The sequence below is a fragment of the Rhineura floridana genome, chromosome 5, assembly GCF_030035675.1.
Source record: "Rhineura floridana isolate rRhiFlo1 chromosome 5, rRhiFlo1.hap2, whole genome shotgun sequence".
In the NCBI taxonomy this organism is placed as follows: domain Eukaryota; kingdom Metazoa; phylum Chordata; class Lepidosauria; order Squamata; family Rhineuridae; genus Rhineura; species Rhineura floridana.
In genome coordinates this window covers 23,416,701-23,433,196 of record NC_084484.1, presented here as the reverse complement: position 1 = coordinate 23,433,196, position 16,496 = coordinate 23,416,701, and positions in this window count along the sequence as shown.

Genomic DNA, 16,496 nt, shown 5'->3' with positions numbered 1-16,496 from the left:
CTCTAAGCCTTCCATAACACAAATAAAAAACCTCTTCAGGCATTTTCATGAACTCATGGGGGTTCAAAGTGTGTAGAGGGTAACTCTTACCCTAATGTCCCTGGGCATTCTAGCTCCTCTCCTTTCAGAATTTCATGCATTTTTACATATGTTCAGCTGAACACATTTTGAAGCTTCTGCACAATTGGGAATCCTGATACGTGCAGAGATTTCTAAATAAACTGAAGCCTCCTTCAGACCTTCACACTCAATCTGCAAAGGTTTGATAGGAGCCAGCTCATCTGGGAATATTGGGGCAGGGCTTGCATGTTCGCCCCAACCACTTTATTCACCTTTAACCCTTACTAAACCCATATTGCACAGAACACCAGAAAGAAACTATGAACATAGGTACGTATGTGTGGATTACTCATCAGAAGTACCTATATCTTTCTCCAGCACATACATTGTGCACACTGATCTGGTTTGGAGGTAAGCCTAAATTATGGATTAGCATTATGTGTTCAAGTGTTGTACTTGTGCTCTTCCCCTCTGCTTTCCTAATCTCCCCCCACTTCTGTGATTCTAATTATCTTTCTACCAGCACCCTTTTGGTTTTTTTTTAAAAAAGGCCATCTTGGTGATGTTACGGGTATAGTGTCTAATGTCTAATTCAGCACTGATCCTTCAGTGTAGGTGGTATAAAAATTAAAACTGAATAAAATGTACTCAGCTTCAGATCCCATATGACCTTATAGTCCCAGTGTAAAAATAGAGCTATCAGATGACCCTTCACTGCATTACACATGCTGATGCTATTTAAAGATTTCCCGTCTAGTTCTTGTTTTTCAGCTGGAGGGCCCACCCCCTGTTTTTCTCAGTAATTGGTGCTTAGTCTAAGAGATAATCTTATAATTTTAGTCTATTGGTGCTTAGTCTAATTGGTGCTTAGTCTAAGAGATAATCTTATAATTTTCACATAATATATTGATAAGGAATAATTGCAGCCTCCCTGTTGTGAATGCACTGGACTTCACAAAACACTAATATATGGATTAAGGAAAGTTAACATAGTCCTTGTATGAAAACTAAAATCAATTACACGTCACCTTTGTAGCATTATAAATGTATTTAGTCAGCACACATTTATTTTCCTAGTGGTATGCCTTGCTGAGTGACTCACCAGGTGTTAAATATTAAATAGAACTAATCAAAATACAATTCAAGAGTTTTTTTTTTAAAAAAAATGATCAAAGAGAGCTGTTTATTACCTGATTTGTGTTTCTATTGAAATGCTGGCTCCTATGATGTTTGAGCTAATTTAGCTTAGTTCTTGAATTTGGTTTAGTGTGAATTCAATTTTTTAATTTACCATGAATGAAAGACAGTGTTAAGCACCAGCATCGGTATCTGGCTTTATTTGCACAATGCACAAGTCAAACCTTGGTTTAAGAGTAGGGATATAAGATCTGTCAATTTCAGTACTCTGTTTCTCCTTTTTTCCTATCTGAAATTCAGTATTTCTGTAGCAATTTACTTAAAAAAAAAACTCTTGAAAATTCTTCAGCATTCTAGTGCAAACTTCTCTGAATAAACAAAACAAATAAACAAATAAAAATAAACAAAAAGAATCCACATAAATGGGTGCTTGATAATCAGGTTTTCACAATAATCCGACCACAAACAGGACATGTATGGATCTTGAGGCCATGGAGTTTACAGTTAGGTATGGACGTGCCTCTCAGCCTGACCTTGGTCCACTTATTCTCTCTCTGCCTAACCTACTTCCCAGACTTATTGTGAGGACATAATAGAGGGAGAAGGAACTATGCATGTCCCTTTGAACTCCTTGGAGAAAAGGTGGGATCAGGTGGGACATAATAAATAAACAAAATAAAATAAAATACAGCTTGCTTGTATTCATATGCAACAGATGAAATGCAAGATGAAAATTGTTTGTGACCACAGTCCAATGCACTGTGATATGAACTTAAACACACAATTGAAATAAATAGGGATCAGTTCTGTGCTGGATTATACTCGGTAACAACTGGTTTATTCCACCCAGTTTATAATGGGTTTGTGCTGATTTAACTAGTACAGCTTTCCCTATGGAATTCTGGGGATTGTAATTTAACAACAACATTCTGTGTTAGAGGGCCCCAACCGCTGAACTACAACGTCCTGGATTTTGAAATGCTGATATATACCATCAGAGTTTAGATAGCAACATTATATTCTTAAATGAATACCACATGATTTAAAAAAGGGGGGGGATGGAAAAAATCTGTATCTTAAGGAAACTTTTCTTTTTTTCCTTCCTTTTTGGTATGGGAGGGCAAATATGTCTTTAAGTTCTTGGGAATTGTTCTGAAATCTCAGCTCCATTACATAACTGCTGGCAAAATAACATTTGGTTAATGTGGTGCAATATGCTGTAGCACTCCAGCGACAGCAATAGTTGTACAGAGACATCAGCTTTCTTACGTACATGTAACCTTGTTTCATAAATACCAGGGCACATGCCACAGAGTCACGTCTGCCTACATGCCCTGTATTGCACTAATGCAACATTCAGTATACTGCATATTAAGCAAGTATTTGCTGGATGGGATCATTAGAAAACCATTATTATTCTAGTCTGCTACCTGTATTTTTTACTACCCAGCTCTATTTCTCCGTAACATCTGAATCATGAGAGCTGTTCAAGCCCTGGACCACTGTCTGGACTCAGTGATGGGCTGGATGAAGGCCAATAAACTGAGTCTGAATCCTAGCAAGACAGAGACACTGTGGGTTGGTTCCTGAGTTTGGATAATTGGTCAGTTGCCTGCTTTGAATGGAGTCGTACTCCCTCTGAAAGAGCAGGTTCATAGTATGGGGGTGCTCCTGGATCCATCTTTGTTGCTAGAGGCCCAGGTGACCTCAGTGGCTAGGAGTGCCTTTTTCCAGCTTTGGCTGGTAAGACAGGTGCAGCCATTTCTGGACCAGGATAGCCTGACCACTGTTGTCCATGCACTGGTAACCTCCAGGCTGGATTACTGCCATGCACTCTATGTGGGGGTGCCCTTGAGGTTGGTCCGGAATCTGCAGCTGGTACAAAATGTAGCAGCAAGTCTGCTCACTGGGGTAGGGTATCGCCAACATATCACCCCGCTGCTGAAAGAATTGCACTGGCTACCTATTAGCTACTGGGCTAAGTTCAAGGTTCTGGTTTTGGTGTACAAAGTCCTATACAGCTTGGGACCAGGATACCTGAAAGATTGTCTTACCCCTTAAATATCCAGCCGATCACTACATTCTGCAGGTGAGGGCCTCCTGTAGATACCATCTTATTAGGAGGTCCATTCCGCACAACATAGGAAGTGGACCTTTAGTGTAATGGCACCCACCCTTTGGAATTCCCTCCCCTTAAATACTAGATAGGCACCATCTCTGTTATCTTTTTGATGCCTACTGCAGACCTTCCTCTTTCAACAAGCCTTTTAAGCAGTGACCTTATCTCAGTCTGCATCTGTGTTGGAATTGTTTTTTAGTATGTTTTTAAAGCTTTTTTAAAAAATATGTTTTTAAAGATGTTTTGTTTTAATATGGTTTGTAATGTATTTTTTAGTGGTTTTAGTGCTTTTGTTTGCCGCCCTGGGCTCCTACTGGGAAAAAGGGCAGGATATAAATCTAATAAATATTACATGTTATGGGAGAAATCCAAGGAAAGTTAGGCCTGAGTAAATCCCACTGAAAGAGGGTTTAAGCTCTTCATTCCCTATTGTTTTCAATTGACTCCCTAGGCACACCTAAATTTCTTCAAATGCATCCAGTTACACTGATGCAGCAATGGGCAATTTGTGTGTAAAATAGATCTTCATGTGCACACCAGCCCAAATGCATGTGTAAGAGACTGCTTCAGAAGTGACCTCCTCTGCAATCCCATTGCACTCATGGTTCCTGATTCTGCACTGAGATCTATAAGCACATGTCACTGTTCTGTTATGAAGCCCTTTGTGTCACTTCTGGTGATGGTGAGGTGAATTCAGAGTAGGCAATCTTTTGATCCTTCCATTGATAATCTATTTAGTGAAGGTGATGGGGACTCTATAGGCTTGAGGAACTGTGAACTACAAAGAACTCTAATGGTATTAGCCATTTTCAAACTTGCCATCTTTCTAAAATAGGATCCGTTATTTTTGCCAAAGGCAACAAAATGTGGGATTTCAACCAAACATTTTTTTAAGTGAATAGCGTATATGGATGGTTTTTCAAATGTAAACATTCATTAAAGTAATCTCTTGTCCTTTAAAAGGACCTCTATTTTTTTTAAAAAAATAATAATTGAATTTCCAAATGCACTCATACGATGTGGGTGACTATGGAACACAGATAAAAAACTGATCTTGTAACTCAGACTAGATACAGGTTTAGCTAGGAAGAGACGAGCTTCTTTCTGTAATTATCTCTTCAAATGGGATATATGCTGTCAGGTTCTGAATGCACATGTTTAAAGGAGACAAGGAATAAACAGGATCAAAGAACCTTCAAGAATTAAGAGCATGACATTTTAATCTTTGAAAATTGCACTACAAATCAAAGGCAAAATGAAAAATACAGGAGTTTAATATGTAAAGTTTCAACACCATCTAGACAGCCTGGACAACATCATAAAACTATCTTTGGCAAAGTCTTAAAATCTAGGTTTGGGCTGTTTGGTTTATTTAACTTTAAATGGTAGCATGCTTAGGGACCACCTACATATTTGGATCCCATTCCAGCTAATAGTTGGTTCTAACTCCCACTGAAACTGATGGAAAAAGTTAGCTGCATGTCTAACATACATACCACTGCTTACAATGGGTCTTGGTCAACACCTACTTTAGCTGGATTGCTGCCTTTAAATCCATATGAATTTTTGTAGTGAAGAGGGTGCAAAAATGCCTGGCTTTTTATATTGAAGGAAAGTGATCTACTGGTGCCTGAAAAGTAGAATGTGTTGGAGTGTGTTAAGATGACTGTTCCATTGTAGTTGTCCAGACCTTCTGGCCTGGGTGTATGTGTAACAACAAAAGCCCTCTCCTTGGAGCAGGCTAACTGGCTATCCTCTAGGGGTCAGACTTGAACTAATGATGGTGAATCTGTCAATGTTGGGTTCTCTCAGTTTCTCACTTTTCCAATCTTAGTTCTCCAAATTTTCACATCAGTTGGCTTTTTTTAAAAGTCCTCATGAAAATTCATCAGCATTTTAATGCAAATTTCTCCTAATATATACATGTTTGTGCTTTTTTGGTGAAAAATGAGGTGCTGGTACCGGTACCTTAATAAAAGTACTATGAGTATCAACACAAAATGGCTAGAATGGGCAGCAAAAAAAGGTGCTGGTACTCCATACCGGTGAGTACTGTCATCAAAAAAGCCCTGTTCGTTTGCAATTTTGCCTAATATACACTTTTGCAAAGCAATGCTCTGTAATACACACATTTTTGCAAAGCAATGTTCCCTAATAATTCATTTATATTATTTTATTTATTAAATGCATAGCCCGCCCTTCCTCCCAGAAGGAGCCCAGGGCTCTATGCATGCTTTACCCAAATACATGCATTTTTGTACACTTTTCTTGCCTGGAGAACTGCACTGCTATATTTGTAGTAGAAGTGCCATTTTTCAAAGATGGCTGTGTTTTAGTTTGCATATTGTTTCAGAAAGTGCAAATGAGGTGAGTTCACCTTTAAATGCAAACTGAATCGAAATTCTCCCCCAACCCTAAACTTGGCTTGTGCTTTCTTGAGGACAGTGTCAGAAGAAATGTTCAGGAAGTAAGTGCGATCAATAGCAAAATGGCAAGGACATGTGGGACTCAGAAGGATTGGCAGTCTTTACCTCCCCAGGTGAGAGCCGGGAAAGTGATTTAAAGTAGAGCCCCAGGTGTGGGTGCCATCCCGTGCATGCAAGTTAATTGCAATGAGGTTCTGTGGAATACCCTTTGGGAACAGTGACTCTCCTTCATCCCATCCTAGTTTTTTATGCTACCATTTTATTTCTGTGTTAGGCAACAGACTCTTTCTTGCTTAGTTTTAAGCTTTTAAATTAGGTTAGCTTCTTGTATTGTTTTATATAACATTGCATGGATTTACTTTTCTGTACTTCTTGACCTTATGATTATTTTTAATTGTTCATAATGTTTTTAGAATTGTTATCTTTATTGTTGTTCATTTGATATGTTATGAGCCACTTCGGACACAATTTTGTGGAAAAGTAGCATACAAATAAACAGATGGCGATGATAAGACATCCAAGATGTCAAACAGAAGGAGAAGATTTATGTATACACAATAGAATTGCGCAGGTAGAGAAGATATTGGCAGGATATGGTTAAATGTATCAAGGAAATAATTGGTTTTGAAATTCCAATTAGCCATCAAGTAATTTTGTTGGGGTATCTGAAATCCAGTGCTATGAATAAATATAGAGCATGTGTTGGAAATATATTAATTGCAGCTCGGTCATTAATTGCCCCTACAAAAAAAAAATAGGGAAGCAAATTGATACCAGTAAATTTATACTAATGAATGAGGCTACTTATTTTAGACATATATGGGAGGGTAGGAAACATTTTAATTTGTATTGTGCTGAATACAAACTTGACAGTCACCTGTCAGGTATGCTTTAAGCTGGAGTCCTGCATTGAGCAGGGGGTTGAACTTGATGGCATTTTTGGACCCTTCCAACTCTACGATTCCATGAAAATCTTCTATTATATTTTGAAATAAAATCAAGCCTAACAGTAAGACGCAGGACAGATGTTATTAGTTTTGTAGCAGTAAAATAGGCGATGACATTTGTATAGCTCTGCATTTTGTACATTGCCCAGCAAGTACATTACTGCTATGTTTTTGATGCCTTTTGAAGACTTTCCTCTTTCAACAAGCCTTTTAAGTTGAGACCTATCCCAGTCTGCGTACGTGTCAGAATTGCTTGTTAACATGTTTTTTTAATAATATGTTTTAACCCTTTTTTAAAAGATGTTTTTAAAACTTTTTTAAAAAATGTTTTTAACGTTGTTTTGTTTTAATGCATATTAAGGTCTGTTTTTGTGATGTTTTAAAGTGTTTTTAACGTTTCTGTTTGCCGCCCTGGGCTCCTGCTGGGAGGAAGGGCGGGATATAAATCAAATAATAAATAAATAAATAAATAAATTAGATAGATAGATAGATGATCGTATATGTTGGGTTGTGGTATTCAGAATGTACTGTTCACAGGAAACAATTTAAAAACAAAAAGAAACATGACTATTTTTGTAGTTTTTGTTTAGCCGAAACATAGGAAGCTGCTTTATACCAAGTCAGAGCTTGGTATTCTCTGTACACTGGCTGGCAGTGACTCTGCAGGGTGCAGAGCTTGGAAAAGTTACTTTTTTGAACTACAACTCCCATCAGCCCCAGCTGGCATGGCCACTGGATTGAGCTTATGGGAGTTGTAGTTCAAAAAAGTAACTTTTCCAAGCTCTGGGCCAGGGTGTTAGTCGAGAGTCATTCCCAGTCTTATCTGGAGCTGCCAGGTATTGAGCTTGGAATAATTTGTATGCAAAGCATGTGCTCTACAACTGAGCTGTGACCCTTCTCCTGGGTAAGTGGATAGCATTCCTACAACCATGTTGCAACCATTTTGAGCAGATTTTTGTTTTTTATTTCCTTTGTGTCAGCCAGTGTGGGTGGTGTGTGCATAGAAAAAGTCCACTTTGAGCATTATGTCAGAGAAATGCTGCCATTCTAAATGTGAGCAAGCAGCAGGTCACCTGCTGGGTCCAATGTTAGTCTAACGTTTTCTGTCATTTAAAAGCAACCTCTGACTCAAAACATGAAAACAGCAACTCCCTCAGTGAATTGCAAACCTCCTTCAAGCTTTTAAATTCATTGGTCAAGCTCAGGATGCAGTGATTTGGAGAGTCCAGGGCTCTGGAGTTTCGGGGGCCTTCAGGAGTCAGAGTATCAGTAGGATCCATTTTTCCCTATCCATTTAGTAACCAGCTAGATAATTTTATGGATGGGCAACCATAAAAATGTAATAATAATAAGAATACTCACAGCGTCAATTGGGTTGGGAGCCGAGAAGGAGAAGATGAGTGAGAGGAGGCAACTTGTAGTTGCTGTTGCTACCCAATCCGACCACTATTATCCCATGATGGAGGCTGAGCCGTGAGGGCAAGAATAAACAAGCCACAGCCATTTTAAAAGTTTTGCTCAGGACAACACAGATTTCGTCTCATGTTCCATTAGGTTCTCATGCCCAGAGAATGTTTAAGGTGATCCAGGACCTACATGGAATGGCTCCATGAGCACGTTCCCCATACAGATCCTCCACACACAGGATTTGTCAGCTTCCTTTTCATAGCAGACAGATCCTATGCGTGGGTCTAGTCATATGCACATTTTTTAGTGTCAGCCTTAGTTTCATTTCATTTCATTTTTAATTTGCATACTGCCTTTCTACATTACTGTACTCAAGGTGGTTTACTACCATAGAAATGTCAAAACATTTTTTGGTAGGAGGAAGGGCGGGATATAAATAAAACAATGAAACATACCAGAAAACTCCCACTGTCATCCTATAATAATTCAAAATATAACAAAAAAGAAACAACCAGCAAAATTCAAGAATCCATTTCATATATTATCGTAATGACAAAATATCCACAAACGACAACAAAACAAAAATACCTTCATCGATTACAATAAAGCATTAAGGGTGCAATGCAACCCCCACTCCTTAGCATCTCTTACATCACTCCACCAATGACATTTGTAAGTCACTCTGGGAACCTTTCCTTTTTAATTATTTTTGGCCAAAGAGAGAGATAAAATGTTTTAGATAACAAACAGAGAAGGAGAAAGTTAACAAGCAACACCGGTGACAACACAAGTCAAAAGCACGTATTTTGAGCACTCATGAAGTTAGAACGTTCCAAGGACGGCTTGTTGACTTCACAGTCTTGTTTGATTTTTTTTGCACTTGAAATGCCTACCGTGATTTACCTTCATATGGAGTCATCTCGGGTCCCTGTACGATGTAATGCCATTCAAGGATGTTTGATGGTAGAGTTTCAGCACATATGTAAGGCACTGGGTTTTTTTAAATGTGTGGGTAGTCCTGTTTGAGTCTCTGGGTGGCTGTTGTGGGTGCTCACTTGTTACTATTGCTGCTTGTCTCTTCCTGCTGGGCCTCAGTTGATGTTAAAGGTTCCGTGTGCAGGACAGCAGGTATGTAAGCCTATGGCTTGTTCCAGTACCAGACCCCACTGGGTTGTATGTGAACTCAGTGACCACAGAATGTTGAGTGTCTGTTAGGGGGATGGAAAATGTGGGGGAGCAGGATGGAGTATCCTGGGAAAGGATTTGGCTGGGACACTGAACAGGAGCGTTCCACACTGCTACATTTGGGTGCAGGTCACAATTTAAACTCCTGAATATCAAGATTGTGCTCCCAAATGAGATAGAACTCCATATTCACCCCTACTCATGATTTTAAAAACACTGATTTTACCTCAACCACATAATCAACAAAAGTTTTCAGGACTGGATTAAGAACATCAGAAGAGCCTGCTGGATCATGCCAGTGGCCCATCTAGTCCAACATCCTGTCCTCACAGTGGGCAACCAGATGCCTGCGGGAAGCCCACAAGCAGGACCTGAGTTCAATAGTGCTCTCCCCTCCTGCACTTTCCAGAGGCATACTGCCCCCAACTATGGAAATAGAACATAGCCATCAGAGTTAGTAGCCGTTGATAGCCTTCTTCTCCATGAATTTGTCTGATCCTCTTTGCAAGTCATCCAGTCTGGCGGCCATTAGTGTCTCTTGTGGGAGCAAAGACCATAGTTTAGCTGTGCACTGCATAAAGAAATACTTTTGTTTGTCTACCTTGAATCTTCTAACATTCAGCTTTAGCACTGGCCACTCCCCTAAGCCCACCCCTTTTCAGTTATTGGTCCATAATGGTCGTTTACTTTTCAAGCTTTTTCAGAAGACAGCAGCAACATACATCTTTTTTTTTAAATTCCCACACATATGCAGGTTTGTGGATGTGCTAATGGGTGGGAAGAAGACAGGGGGCTTGGCATATGATGAAGGAATGCCCATGCACCGCCTATTGCAGGAAAGTCTGCGGCATTGTGTCTGAGATGAGGCCTTCGTCTTAGTGTTGCCTCTCATGGAACTCAGCAGGGAGGAAGAGGGAGACAAAATTAGAATTAGATCATTCTCCCTGTCATTGGCTCTGGCTTTACCTATTGTTGGTCTCCCTGCCTTCTGCCCCACCAGTCCCAATGGGCACCAGCCATCCGTGCTCTTAGGCCTAAGCTCAACGTTTCAAAACAAATCATATTCCCAAATGACTCCACTGTTTGTGAAAATCTTCAAAATATTAGAACATGTTTATTTTAACAAAACTCACTGATAGGTATCATAATTGTAACTGATGCCTAGCTTTGTTAATTTTAAATTTTAAAAAGCTGAAATCCAAATGAGCTTTTGTTCATTACCCAGCGTTTACTTATACTTGTGACATTTAATAGTGAGTGCAAGCTATCAACTGGATCTCAAAATATGTAACATGCATATTGTGTAATAATCTGTTACAATGGGACCAAGAAGGACCTCTCTGAAGCCTCTGTAGTGCTGAAAACTGCCCCACCACTGTTTTTGAGGCAGTTGTTATCGCCTGCAATGTGTCCAACGTTTCACCTTCCACATTCATGAAGACTATTCATACATCATATGTTGATGACCAGATGAATATGTTTAATAGAATTAACTTTTCATCATGTTTGGCTGAAGTGTATATAAAGAATGAGATGGAAATGAATTTAAAAGTCTGCTGGAAATAACACTACCTTTTGAAGATGGTGAATGCAGGGATTCTTTTATTTCGTCTGCTCGTTGGTAGTGGCTTGACTTTATATTTTCTTTAAAGTAACCTGAACAAATAATCGTTGCTGGCTGTCAATTAAGTAGTCCTACCTGTTCCTTGAAAAGTGGAAGAGAAAACCATATATTATGTTAACCAGTGTGTGAGAGAAAGATCAGAATTCAGCATGCTGTGTGTGTTGGCAAACTTATTTTCCAGTATGTATCTGAACAATAGTGTACTACATTACAACAAAAACATATTGATGTGCAGTGCAATCCTTAGCATATCAACCGTGTTGGACTCTATGATCAGGAGCGAGGCCTTGTTGGTGGTGGTGCCGCCACTAGAGTCTGCCTGATTGGCACTGACCCATGACAGGGCCTTTTCAATGGTGACTTCCTGTTTGTGGAATGCCATCCCCAAGGAGGTATGTCTGTCTCCATGACTCCTGACTTTCCAGAGGAAGCTGAAAACATTCCTGTTTGCCTGGACATTTGATAGCTGAAGACAACTGTTCCTGGCAACCTGGAGATCCCTGGATGCAAGAATGTTTTTAAACTGTTTTTAGAATGTTCTTTTTGTTTCTGTTAAATTGCTTTGTTTTGTTTGTGCCCTGGACTCCTTTGGGAGGAAGAGGGGAGATTTAAAATTATCACCATCATCATCATCCTCTCTAATCAAAAGTAAGTACCACTGAGCTTAGTGGGACATTCTCCATGATATGTGTTTCTAGGACTGCTGCCTTAGAAAGAGAAATATAGGCTGGAATATGTACATATGAAATCTTACAACATAAATAAGTTTAAAAATAATAAAATACTCTTAGCTGTAATATGCTACACCATCCTTCCCCAGCTGGTTTGCTCTCCATCTGATTTGGACTACAACTCCCATCAGCCCTAGCCAGCATGGCTAAAGGGCACCACGTTGGCAAGGCTGCACTACACATTTAGTGTAACATGTAGCTTGATTCTGACTCTGGAACCTATTTTTTAATTTTATAATCTTTGTTATATATATATTACAACTTAACACTGTTTTGATTTTTGTTGGATAGTTGTTGGGTTATTTTTTAAAATGGAGGCAACTAGTTGACTAGACAACGCCTTTCTGTCAAACTAAGCAGGGAATTTAATGAACTACTCGGTGAACTTCCTATCCAGTTCTGCCATGCTTTGAAACATCCCAGCTGTCTCTGATGTAATCCTGAATGGGCTTCAAGCAGAAATAATAGTCTCTTTGATGCTGCAACAGCTGCACTAAAGGACAATTAAAATGTTCCTTTAATAAAATCCTTCCATGTATGTGATGAAAGAAGTCAACTTAGTGCAATTGGACTTCTCAAGTTGTTTGCTAGTGTGTCATTCTCTGGTATAGACATAGTTATTATTTTATTTATGAGCACATTGCATTTGCCCCTTTCAAGGTCGCTGTCTGTGGAAGAGTGAAGACCACACATTCAGTAAAATGAGAGCTCTTGCTTCCATTTCGGCTATGTTTTTATTTTCTCCATAGGAGTGGAAGGCAGTCATTTACCCATATGGGAGGGGGGAAAGGATGCTTTACAGGGTTGTTGTGAGGATCAATTGAGGGGGACTATGCATGCTCCATTGAGGTTCTTGGAGGAAAGGTAGAATATACATGTAATAAATAAAGTATATAGTGGAATCATTGAGTCCAGATCAATGCCCATTTACTTTATCCACAGATCTCAGTGGGAGCTTTTAAGAAGTGTCTGATCCTTTTGCATAGATCAGCCCTGGATCAACTTTCTTGGTTGCACTAGTGTAATGGACTCCAGTAATATATGGACTACATTTGTATAACTAAGGCTACAGTCCTTTTGTTTGGTGGGATATAAATTAATTAAATGAACAAATAAATAATGATAACCACACATACTAGGTAGCGGGACTGCTTAAATATACATTGGATTGCACTGTCAGAGGCTTAAATGATTTAGACCTTTTAGTGTTTGTGGCTGTTATTATGGCAGGCTTTAAATGTAAAGTTAGATGTTAACTGATAATAATTACCACCAGATGTTTTAAATGGTGATGTATACTAAGTACTATTGCATGATATGTATTAAATACTATGGCTTGAATTCTAAAATAAGTTAACTTAAAGTTCAGGAAATAAAAATGTCCTATCCCCTTCTCCCCCCTGCAGCCATCTACAACCCCTGAAAAGCCTTTTCAGAGAATCAAGTGATTTTTCTGAATAATATGGGGTAGGGTGCAGAGGGTTGCCAGGGAGCAAGGTGACAGGAAACATTTCTCCCACAAATACCTTTTAAGTTAAATTATCTCAGGATCCAAGCCCAATTTTGGGCAATCCCTCTGTCCCTAGCAGTCCCCTTACCTCATCTTACATTGTTCTGACCCTTCAGAAAGGCTTTTTGAGGGGCACCTGTGGCTACATGTGAGAAAAAAGGATGGTAAATGTCCCTTCTAAGAACTTCCTAAAGTTAACTTATCTTGGGATCAAAACCATTACATGTCAACTGTTCAATATTGCCAATGTGCCAGTAATTTTCGAACAGACTTCCATGGAATCCTGGAGGATTTTTTTGAGAGACGTCCCTCAATGAGGAGATGAGTAGACAGTTCCCTGTGTAAACTAAGCTTCAAGACAGTATCCTTTGCAAAATGAGAGAGCACCCTGGAATATCCCTCAGAACCCTTTGCGATAGGCAGGATTTTGTTACAGATATACTGTCCTGCTTTGAGCACTGACCTCCACAATGAGAAGAAAGCTGAGTGGAGTGTAGGCATGGCAAGGCAAGGTGCTCAAAGGTTTCTCTTAAATTAAAGGGGCCCAGCCTGCTCCAACATCTTTTTCTCCACCTGCGCTTGGGAGACTCTGATTATATTGGGGCTTTTGCAATGGAGTTCTCTGAGTCTGCCTGCACTTTCCCTTCTGACTCTGAGTCCTTGACCTCATCCGCTGAAGAAGGGAAAACCAATCCCAGGGTCAGGACAAACACAAGGGTTTCTTGGCTGTAGGGTTGCCAGGTTCATGGCCTGAGACTGATCCTGTATCTTTAGGAGAAGAGAAAGTCAGCCAAGTGCAGGTGTTCTTGCAACTCTGTAATGGGAAAAACCACAAGGTGGAATTCTCCCTTCCCCTGCACAACTTTTAAAGATACAGAAGACCTCTTGGTTGCCAGACCCGGCCTCCACGAACTGCAGAACTCTAGAAGCAGCCGTGGGCAGAATGCTCTGCTAGAGGAAGGGGGAAGGCAATTTCCATTGATTTGCAGTTCCCTGCGCTCCCTCAGAAGCTGCTCTGGAGGGTTGGCAGACCTTCTGGAACAGTGTGGGAGATGGTACTGGGGACTGCAGGGAGAATCAGTGAAAATTGTCTACCTCTTCCTCTGGCAGGAACCTCTGCTGAATCTTGTGCACTTCTGCAAACAGAATGAGCCCTTCCATTCACCCTGGCCGCAACCCTTTATCTGCAAAATCCTTTATATTAAATCTTACAGCATTGTCTGCAAAATCCTTTATATTAAATCTTTCAATGGAGAAACTCTTTTGGAGTAAATTTGTTTTGGTTGTATTCTTCTACATGCTTAGCGAATGGCAGAAGAGTTCCATTGTTTAAATTAGAACATCTCAACCTAGTTCTGCTAGTCAGTATGCATAGATACTAGGGATAGAAAGATCTGTCAAATTTGGTTCTCTCAGTTTCTCATTTTTCCAGTCTTAAATTCAGTTCTCCACATTATTGCTGCAATTTCCACTTTTTTTAAAAAAAATCCTCATGAAAATTCTCTAGAATTTTAGTGTGAATTTCTCCTAATAAGCACAATTTTGTAGGCACTTTTGTCTAATGTATCCATTTTTGCAAGCAATTTTTCATCATAGAATGCATTTTGGTATGTTATTTTCACTCATATATTCATTTTTATGGACACTTTCCCTAACATATGCATTTTTTGTAAACATGGTTTGGTTGGCAAGCTGCGCTGCAAAATTCAAATAAATGTGAATTTCGAAGGATGGCTGTGTTTCAGTCCTCATATTGTTTCAGAAAGTGTGGATTTGATAGATGCAGCTTGAATGCAAAATGAATTGAATTTCTCACCCATCTGTAATAGTTACGCACACACACAAGCAGAGTAAGGAACAATTTGTCTAAGGGGATGTTGTTCATGCAGTTAGTGCCCTGATCTATGTTTGAGAGGGGAGGTTGGATTTAGAGTCTCCACCACTACTCCCAATTAGTGAAACTGATGGTTATGTGATTTGATCTATGCACAGCCCTGGTTGGGGTGCCTTTGAAGTGCAGGGAACACTTCCTTGGCAAATTGCTTTTGTGCTGAGGGAGGGTTAGGCAACAATTGTGAATCATTTTCAAATGAAAACACCAGTCCTTGGCTTTTGAGTTTGCCATTCTTCTAAGAGATGTAAAATGATCTTTTTGTCCTATGAGCTTTTTAAATAGAAAACTTGTTCAAAAGGCATGTGCTACTGCGTTACGAGGTATCAGCTTTCCCTGGGGGATCTTGCCTTCTGATCCTTGTAAGGATGCTGTGTTTCCTAATGCAAAGACCTAGAGGCATTTTAGTGCTTCAAAAGAGTAGAGAGAAGCCTTAATGCTTTTGGTTTTACATGTACATGGCATATGGAAATAAACGTAAAGTAAAAGTAAGGAATTAAGGTTGATGTAGCAGTATAAATCCTGAGAGTATTTAATATAATAAAATAACATACAACACAAATTTGACTGTATAACAAAATATATCTGGAGTCAACCTTAATTCCTTACTTTTACTTTTGATATACATTAAGGTTTCATTTTACTTGTTTTGTTTGCATATGGAAATAAACAACAAAAAATCGCCTCCTTTTCTGCATTCCGTTGGCTCATGATGATAGTAGATACCTTCACAAAGTTTCTATCTCAAACACACGATAGTAATTGTGAAGTAAAGGCTGCTTTCCAGCACCGTCTTTTTGCCTTATACAAAACTAGTGCTTAGGTTCATATCTATGAAGGAGTATGGAATGGGTAAGGACAGTTTAAGGAATTAATGAAGGATAGTGTAATGATGGGAATTTTGACAATTAACAAAGGGATGAAGGTAGAAGGAGGGCAGAGGGGATTAGCTGGGTGGGAACAGGTTTAGGAGATGACTAGTTTTAATCATGTTCATCCCACACTTAAATTTACTGTGAATTTGGTCCTCAAATGAACTTTCTGTCATTGTTTGCAAATAAACACTCCCTCTTTATTGTTTTCTGGTTCTGTCAGTGGAGTCCATGCTTAAATTTTGAACACCTACCCAAAACCTACACATATGCACTGCTGTTAACACAGTAAGACTCTTTATCATAGTCATGGAACAGTAGAGTTGGAAGTCCTATAAAGCCATCAAGTCCAACCTGCTGCTCAGTGTAGGAATCTACAGGTGGCTGTCCAGTTGCCTCTTGAATGCCTCCAGTGTTGGAGAACCTACCACCTCCCTAGGCAATTGGTTCTATTGTTGTACAGCTCTAACAGTTAGGAAGTTTTTCCTGATGTACAGCTGAAATCTGATTTCCTGTAACTTGAATCCATTATTCCGTGTTCTGAACTCTGGGATGATCTAGGAGAGATCTTGGTCCTCCTTTATGTG